The sequence below is a fragment of the Lonchura striata genome, chromosome 3, assembly GCF_050655825.1.
Source record: "Lonchura striata isolate lonStrDom1 chromosome 3, ASM5065582v1, whole genome shotgun sequence".
Classification (NCBI taxonomy): Eukaryota; Metazoa; Chordata; class Aves; order Passeriformes; family Estrildidae; genus Lonchura; species Lonchura striata.
The window spans coordinates 76,337,185-76,346,530 of record NC_140705.1 but is presented as its reverse complement, the minus strand read 5'-3'; the positions used below and the strand labels follow the sequence as shown (position 1 = coordinate 76,346,530).

General features: G+C 39.3%; 1 long non-coding RNA gene across 1 annotated transcript in view; it reads right to left on the bottom strand.

Moving 5' to 3' along the window:
* The window catches only part of LOC144246053 (uncharacterized), a 53,145-nt gene extending 44,535 nt beyond the window's left edge, over positions 1-8,610 (bottom strand). The window contains exon 1 of the long non-coding RNA XR_014954339.1: positions 6,215-8,610. This is a non-coding gene — a long non-coding RNA (uncharacterized LOC144246053). The remainder of the gene's footprint in view (positions 1-6,214) is intronic.
* Between the last annotated feature and the right edge of the window lie 736 nt (positions 8,611-9,346).

The following is a 9,346-nucleotide window of genomic DNA, read 5'->3' as shown; positions in this document are numbered from 1 at the left end:
ACAGAACAGAGGAAGCTGAACCTGCAGAATAAAAGTCACTGCTGAGGACCCAGCACCCACCCAGGTTTTTTTTTACTCTACATACTGGAGCTACCTCTGGTATGGAGCTGTGAACCAAAGCACCCACTGGCAGCTGGCACACACAAGGCAAAGCATGTCCATCCATCCATCCAACCTCAGCCCCACTTCATGGTGGGAGCCTCCAAGTGCCAAAGGAGAGCAGCTGGAGGCTCACTCCAAAGTAAGTCTGAGGTAATTAGCTCTAAAGACTTTTGCTTCATAAATATTAAAAATAATATTTTAATGTATCTCAGGTACTTCCACTTTAAAATGGTTGGCATAAAGCAAATTTAAAGTTTCTCAGCAGCCATGGCCACTTAATTAAATATGCTTACTTTCATCACCCCTGCTCTTTTCATGTTCTACACCCAAACCACTCCACGCCATGCAGACATGCCTGCAAATGAACATGAGTGAAATTAAACATCTACAGGCTTTTACAACAAAAAAGCTGAGTTATTCCTTTCTGAAAATGTAGTCTCTTTCACAGGTAAACCTTGGGCAGAAAATAAATTGTTCATTTTTATTTTTAAATATAATTTAATTTCCATACTTATATTAAATCCATGTATATAACTCACTGTGGAAAACATACAATTTAAACAAACTTTAGATACTAAAAGAGAACTTGATCTATTGTTTCTTTTAGGCATTGAGGCCCTCATGACACAGTGGAAAAGCTACAAAAGTTCAACCATCTTGTGTGTGCAGGTCCAGGTAGAGGAGGTCTGCATTTTCCAGGCACCCATGTGTTTATTTGACATAACATATAATGGGAAATCATGCTGTGGAAGCCCTGAGCAATAATGTGCGAGGCACTCCTGTAAAAAGAAGCATTAACATACTTTTACAAATTGTTATGACAACTTAGTAATTGGATACAGCAACTTTTCCAGACCTATTGGCACATGAGTGTGGGAAGAGCTTGCCTGGAGGCTGCTGGTTCTGTAGGACAGTAGCTGCAGGCAATTCAGGGAACACTTTCACTGGCAGAATAAAGGGAAAAAGTACTTTGGAAAAAAATCTCAAAGAACATAATATAAACCATTTGAGCAACATAAAGCTATTGGAAACTGGACTGTTACATTAGATTTATGTAAACAACATTAATAACTTCAGCCTCCATTACCAAATGAAGGTTTGCTTAACCCTCAAGCTTTAACAGAATCACCTAAGTTTTTCTTAAAAATTCTTAGCAGTTCATGAGGCACATTTGAGACTAGGCAACAGAAAAAAGGGTGCATGCAAGGATCTATCCTATTCCTTCCCCACCTGCAACTCTCAGCTCTTGCTTAAACTAAACAATGAATTTTAAACTTTTTCAAAACTTTTATTTCAGTTTAGTGTGATTTATATTAATTCAATCTAAATCCATTGCTTACTAACATAAGCTAAACAGATGGATTTCTAAATTAAAATGACTGCTAAAGACAAGGTTTTTGCACTGCAATATCAAAGTCAGTATGAAACTGACTTTAGAGTTTTGTAGTATACATAAAGCCCTAAAATACTCAGAAACAAGTATGCTACTATTGTTCGTATAAATAAAACTTGCAACACAGAGCAGCCTTTGTAGACCTTTCTTAATAAGATTTTGATAAAATACAAGTGAAAATACTCTCTGCTCAACATTTCCCTAACCTTTACCTATAAAGAAAAAAATAGCCACAGATAGATCAAAACTTTTCACATTGATCGATACTTTACACAAGACAAAAATCAAGATTCATATGTCGTGATTAAAGCAGTTCTCTCCCAATGGTGACTGTGTCACTCCAAAAATAATTCAATGCAGTATTCCCCTGCTAAGTATGGAGAACAGTGTTTCCTTTAGAAGAGGAAATTCTCTTAAGGAAGTTGTTTTAAGCTAAATAAAAGTTCAGGATGAAGCCAGCAAAAGGTGTGAAGGATTTCTCTTTGATTTCCCAGCTTGTGTATTTGTGCTCAGACACAGACTACATTTTATGCACATATTAATAGGATGCTAATAAGCCTACAACTCTGCTTTGACAGGGACCTGTAGAGACAACCTGATATGTGGCACCAGATATAATAGCTGTCTTAAGCAGGAGATTTATTTCCCTCTCACACAGGGGGTCAATCAGACAATAAATTTTTTAATTACAAGTTCAGATGAAAATGTCATGCAAAGTTAGGCTCTTAATTTTGCTGTAATGTTTCTCAGTTAAAGTAAACCCTCGAAATAGAACCCAAACCTTGGAGACTAGCTAGGATCAGCTTTTGCTCTTCACTGGTAACCTTACAAGCAAAATGAGGCCACTCAGTTGCAAGCCCTCGTAAATTACCAGGTCACAAAAACAATCCTGGTATCAAAAGCACAGAAATTGGCAGCATTTATTTCAACAGCTTGCTGCATCCCATGGAAAACCTGGAGGAAGATTCTGTCTAGCTGTAAATTGCAGATATATTTCAAAGCTAAATCTTCATTAAAAAAAACACTGAAAATTTTATAAAAGTGATAAAAATAATAAGAAAATATAGTAGGTAAGACTAATCTCAACCATGTATCTATCCCAATTTCTATTTACTATTTAAAAAATAATCCGGAAATTACATCTATTATAGCTGGTGACACATATCCTTAAATTTAATTTAACTACACATTCAAGAAAGGCTGCCATATATTTTCTCTCCTAAACATTTTATTTTCACCATTTCATTTTGGGGATTTTTTTCATATTTCTTGAACAACAAAAATAAAAACATTTTTTTCATCATCAGACATTAAAAAAAGGTCTTCTGTTTGAACAGCACATGAAAAATGGAATCAAAAAATTAAAAAAAACCCAACTAAAACAAACCTACAATGCACAGATTATTTTAATTTTAATTTGAAATAAAAATTCTGGAAAAGTGTGATTGTTCTTAACCTGTTGACACAGAAGCTTCTCCCTTCTATTAACTGTTGCTTTGATGAAACTTAAAAAATGACAACAAGAAGTTTTGTTGTTGTTTAAAATATATATATATATATATATATATATATATATATATATATATATATATATGTCTAAAGCATTTTAAATTTAAAAAATATATAGACATAGATATAGATGTAGATATAGATATATATTTTTCAATATATTTTTATTTTCAGTCTGGTCAATTGACCAGCATGTATGCTGGTCAATTTATACTAGTACATTTATACTAGTAAAACTCTGTCAAATATCTTCTGCTATCCTGGGATGATTCTCAGCTTCAAACTTCTTTCTGTCATTTCAAAAGTCAGTTACTTCAGCCATCAACAAAAAAAATGGACAACTGTCACTCATCAGTTGCTCTTATCTGGCAGAAAAAATAAATGTAGCCTTTCTATTTCTTAATGTGAAATAAATGAGTTTAGTTCTGAAATTACAGAGTAGCTTATTAATTTGAAAGCTGCCTAAATGGGATTCACCTCCTGACATTTCTGCTTAGGGAGTTTCATCTGGTCTCTTGACCTTCTCCTCAAGGGAATGAGGAGAGCAGAAGCAAAGTGCCACCCAAAGATGTCTCATGCCTGTAGATGGTTCAAGATGCCCTCGTGTCTGTGCAACTGACTTCAAAGGGCTCTCACAAAAGTGACCCAGGACATTCTGAAATGGGGCACCTGTGCTGCTCCGAGGGGCTGTTCCTCACTCACACAGCTGCAGCTCACACAGAGATGTTCTTCTGTAAACCTCACCTGCCCATGTGATCTCTGTGCTGGACATGAGTCGCTCACCCTCCTCACAAAGCTGGAAATTCGGCTTTGAGAACACAAGCAGGAAGGTCCAGAGCTTCAGGCAGCTGCTTCTCTTGCAGAGAGAGGAGGTCTAGGGGACCTCCACAGCGTCTTGAAGGCTGTGCCTTGATATTTGTGTGTCTGGTTACAGTGATATGGAAACAATAGCAACAAGCCAAGTAGGCACTATTACCTCTTGCAAAATCTACTTTGGTTTCCTAGCTGCAGGACTTAAAAAGTCAGGGTCAAAAGAGGAACATTTAAATTTTCACAAACCAGAGCTCAATCTATTGTGTGTTATGCAGGCTGCACACAGATATAAATGCACATATACATGCTGGTGCAACATACAAAAGACATATAAATGCACTGCTGTTCTCATTCTGTACTGTAGGCTGTGAGATGTGAAGGGCACGTGTGCCTGCAGCCCTTGGGCAGATGTCCTGCAGCCCTTTGGGTGCTGTTCAAACAATGCTCCAAAGCCATTTTGTCTTCCTGGTTCAAGCACTGTCTTTATGTAGAGCATTTATGACCCTCTGCCTAGGAGCTTCCTACACTTGTAAAACCAAGCCAGTTCTTTTTCCAGTGGCTTTCCAAACATTCACATCAACCTTGACAGGCTCAGTTCAAATTCTGACCTGTGGCAGCTCTTAAAGATCACATGGGAGTAACAGAATCCCCTGAATGCCTTTGGGAGGGGTCCAAGAGACTTGAACTATTAGGAAATGCACATGATCTGTAGGTGATGGCCAACCCTGCAGTCAAAACTGAAATGATAGCATTTCTGTGCAAACAAGTTAATTTTGATCTCTGCTGTCAGGGTCCCAAATATCAGAGTGGCTGCAACAGTTCCACCATTGTGGAAATTTGTGACAGCTCCTCTGGGACAGTGTGTATCTCCTACCATCACTAGCCACAACTTGAGTCCTGCTCCCCTGCCTCTCACCAGTTTTGACACCTAATCATCTTCCTCCCTCCATCAGCCCACTCAGGACTGGTTTGTAGCTCAGGAGAACTCTCAGCATAAACCACACACGGGGCCCAACCCAGGGTATAACAAACCATTACTTTTGGGAAGATGAGACGCTCATTTACCCCGAGGTCAACGTGAGGAGTCAGCAAGGAAACTAACCTTGGCAAATTCTCTTCACAGCACCTTAAGACAATGCAAGTTTGCTAACCGCCCTGACACAAACCCACACTTTTTTCACCAGTGGAGAAAAGATTTAGTGTCCCTTAAGAAAATCTTAAAGGGTCTAGAAGCAGTACTGGCAACTGTATTTTTTCTTCTAGGATAAAGCTAAATAAAAAAAAAGGAAAGGAAAAAAAGAAAGAAAGGGGAAAGGGGAAAGGAAAGGGGAAAGGGGAGGGAAGGGGAAGGAAAGGAAAGGAGAGGAGAGGAGAGGAGAGGAGAGGAGAGGAGAGGAGAGGAGAGGAGAGGAGAGGAGAGGAGAGGAGAGGAGAGGAGAGGAGAGGAGAGGAGAGGAGAGGAGAGGAGAGGAGAGGAGAGGAGAGGAGAGGAGAGGAGAGGAGAGGAGAGGAGAGGAGAGGAGAGGAGAGGAGAGGAGAGGAGAGGAGAGGAGAGGAGAGGAGAGGAGAGGAGAGGAGAGGAGAGGAGAGGAGAGGAGAGGAGAGGAGAGGAGAGGAGAGGAGAGGAGAGGAGAGGAGAGGAGAGGAGAGGAGAGGAAAGGAAAGGAAAGGAAAGGAAAGGAAAGGAAAGGAAAGGAAAGGAAAGGAAAGGAAAGGAAAGGAAAGGAAAGGAAAGGAAAGGAAAGGAAAGGAAAGGAAAGGAAAGGAAAGGAAAGGAAAGGAAAGGAAAGGAAAGGAAAGGAAAGGAAAGGAAAGGAAAGGAAAGGAAAGGAAAGGAAAGGAAAGGAAAGGAAAGGAAAGGAAAGGAAAGGAAAGGAAAGGGAAAGGAAAGGGAAAGGAAAGGGAAAGGAAAGGGAAAGGAAGGGAAAGGGAAAGGAAAGGAAACCCCAAGATACAACAACTTAGCTTATTTGATCTGGGCTATTTAGGTTTAGAACAACAATCTTGCTTTCACCTGCATCATGAAAGTATATTTTTTTTTTGTGCTAATAGTGGATAACTGAAAGCCACAAATGTAATTTTTTTTCCTGTGACAGACATACGCATTTCAATCTAGCATTCAAATGGAAGCCAAATCCTAAATCTATTCAATTGTCTTACTATATCCCATAGATGTTAACCATGTTTTACGGACCACTGTAAGGCTGCCAGCGAGAGGTGATGAATTTTGTCAATCTTGCCCTACATTGACTGTCTTTCCTTTGTTTTTCAATTCTTCCATTGTCACAGAAAAACAGGCTTGATTTGGGGAAATTACTTCACTTGTCTTACCAGTCAGATCAGAGTAGGATAATGGCAAATAGAACCAAATCTTAAGAACACCTTTTCACCACCCACCTTTTCTTCATGGGCTTAACTTTACTCCTGGTTGGGGAATGGGGGCTGTGGTCAGTTCATCACATGTTGCTTCTTCCTATTCCTTCTCCTTAGTGGGAGGGCTCCTCACACTTCCCTGCTCCAGCATGAATCCCCTCCTCAGGAGAGAGTCCTCCATGGACTCCTCCAGGGTGAGTCCTTCTCATGGGCTGCAGTTCTTCATGAACTGCTCCAGCGTGGGGCCCTGGCACATTCCTTCATGAACAGGCTGCTCCAGCTTGGGGCCTGCACTTAATAAAGGTGTGGATTGTGTGGATACAAAGGGGGAACTCGGATTGCTGATGGCCCTGTGGCAGCCTGTCAAGAGACCCAACACACAAACAGGGTTACAAGCAATAGCAGAGCACCACACTTCCAGCCCAGGGAATACCCCCCACCTCCTCCACTAGTGTAGTCCAGCTCTTACCTACTTCTTTGCAGTGCTTGGGCACCTGTGAGCACCCCAAACTCCAGTGCTGCTGTGAGCACACAGACAATAATGCAAGATTATTCAGGCAGAATAACCCCCAACACAAAATATGAGCACCTGCCCACAATGAGATCACCACAAAAGTGCTGTCATGGAAGTGCCCCTGTGCCATTAAAACATGAGTCCCATACCACACGGGCTACTCCAACAAGCCAGGCTGCTGAAGGCTGCTGCCAGGATGAGTCAGCCCTCAAAAGTCAGCCAACAGGCTGAAGAGTTTACCCTGAGGTGAAATGTAAACGCTTGTGCCAAGATATGTTCCATTAATAGATGATAAGCAACACTACGTTCATGTTTGTTCCCCTCCTTTCCTAACTGACTTGCAAGCATTTTTCAGAAATTGGTCTGGTTTTCAATCTATGTTTCAGTATATTGCCTACATTATTTATGGAAAAATTGTACTTGTTCTTTAAAAATAGTCTCTAATTCAAGTACCAGAACACAGCTTGATTAACTCATTCATTGATAGAGACTATGGAGTTAAATTGAATTTTTAACTAAAGACAAAAATGAGGAAGCAAAATAAGAACATAATAATAATACATTGCATACATTTAGCTGTGTTATACTCTGCAGAGAAACATATTTTAGCAGATATTTATAGCAGTTGTTTAGACTATTCCACACCACAGTCAAATAACAGTAAGTTTTCAAAAGAGAAGATCTAAGATAGGGAATGAAAAGTACTGATAGAATAAACTTAAAGAAACCCAGACAAACAACAATAACGCAAACAATTTTAAAAAATCACAACAAGCCCGATATTTGAGTTGGATTTTCTTGGTTTTGTTTTGGGTTTTTTAATAACAACTTTGAAAGAAAAAAAAAACACCCAAATCTCTTACACCAAACAAAATCTAATAATAAATGTAATGTAATCTTCAAGCCAAACTCTTGGCTTGGCACTCAGGAGTGCTCAGTTTGGATGCTACAGTATCCAACAGATTTGTCTGAGGCTGTTCAGGGAAGCACTGCTCACACTTTTTGTTGCAAACTTTTTGTTGTATATTCCCTTAAATATTGAGACCAAAGTTTTCAGAAAGAAAAAGACTGTAATGACTTCAGACACCTAGTTAAGCAGCTTGTTTCCGAAAAGTGCTGATGATCCAGGAGCTCCCATTCACTTCAAAGTGTAGGATTTGGGAATGTTTGTTGCTTTAAGATTTATGGTCTCTCTACATCCTAAATGAGAGATTAAAGAAATTACGACAAGCAGCTCATCTCCATTAAAATTAGAAAGAAGTGCTAGACTGATTTGTGGCATCTGCTCCAGAGACCAAAACATTCATGTCTTCACTCATCCTGCTGGAGGAATAGATAGTGTAAAAAAGAGAGGATACCCCAGGGAAAGCTTTGCTAAGGAGCAACAGGGACCTCATCACAAACTCCTCGAGCTGAGAGAAGCCAGAGCACACGAGAGAGGAGAGGATGAACTCTTTCTTCCTGCAGACTAGTTAGCAGTAAAGGAACAGAATTCAGCCCACAGCTCTGACTATATTCCTGTCAGCGAGCCAGCTTAGCAACATTGTGTAAAAACAGAATCGCAAGCTGGGCAGTAACAGACCAAGACAGCATGTGGAAATCCATAGCTAAACAAAATAACGCCATCAGGAGCAAAAACTTTAATTCAAACATGGGGGAGAATTCTTACCATCTAGCAAATCTGTTGTACAGCAAAACTGACAGACCAAACCTACAAAACCTCTACAAAATCCCCTAACATTTAGATATTGATACCCACAGGGATTTTGGGGATTGGCAAGTCACCAAAATAAATGTGTTATTTCACTCCAGGCAGGATTGTTCCTCAGTGCTTCCTGAAAATATGGCATGCTTCACCCATGAAAGTTTTGGAAGGTTTTCACCTCTTCTGAGGGAAAAAAAAAAAAAAGAATAGCAGCTGCAAAGGGTAAGAGTCCATAAAGGGATGTCACTGTTAGCAACCTGAGTGACAGACAGGAAGGAGATTTACACAACTGGCATTTGGTGAATTGCAAGCTATAAAAACTATTGGGAGATTGGCTGGGTTGTCTGCAGTTTCTGGGGACAGCAATTTAATTCTGTCTGTTGCTAAAAAATCTTATTTTATATATATAATTTATTTCAGAATTTCTTCCTAAACCAAAGTAAAGCAAGAAAACAGAACAAATCATACTTCTTACTAGGTTATTTTTTCAGTGATTGTATAACTAGAAAAGTGGTTTTACTATCTCAAGTTTCTTTGCACCTATAATTGGAAAAAAAATTACTCTTGTAGTTATATTACAGTCTTCCTTTCATCTGATTAATTTTATTTTTATTGTGCTTTTTGTACAGTTATTATTTTCCTATTTTAAGCCTGCAAATTACTATTATAATGCCTGAATTGTTGCAACAATTAATGCATTATAATAGTAATAATGCAGCTATGCTGAAATTGCACCTTAATAAAAGCCCACAGTACCAGATGTTGTATTTTAGCTGAACTGGAGAAAATCCTTTCCTGCACCAAGAAGGCTCAGAGAAAATACAAATAAAATATTTCTGAAATAATTTCTTCTTATAATTAAAAGACTTTCATACATAAATAAATATTGGCTACCCCCTCTTCCCAACATCCTCCTGCTCCTCAACTTCACACCTTT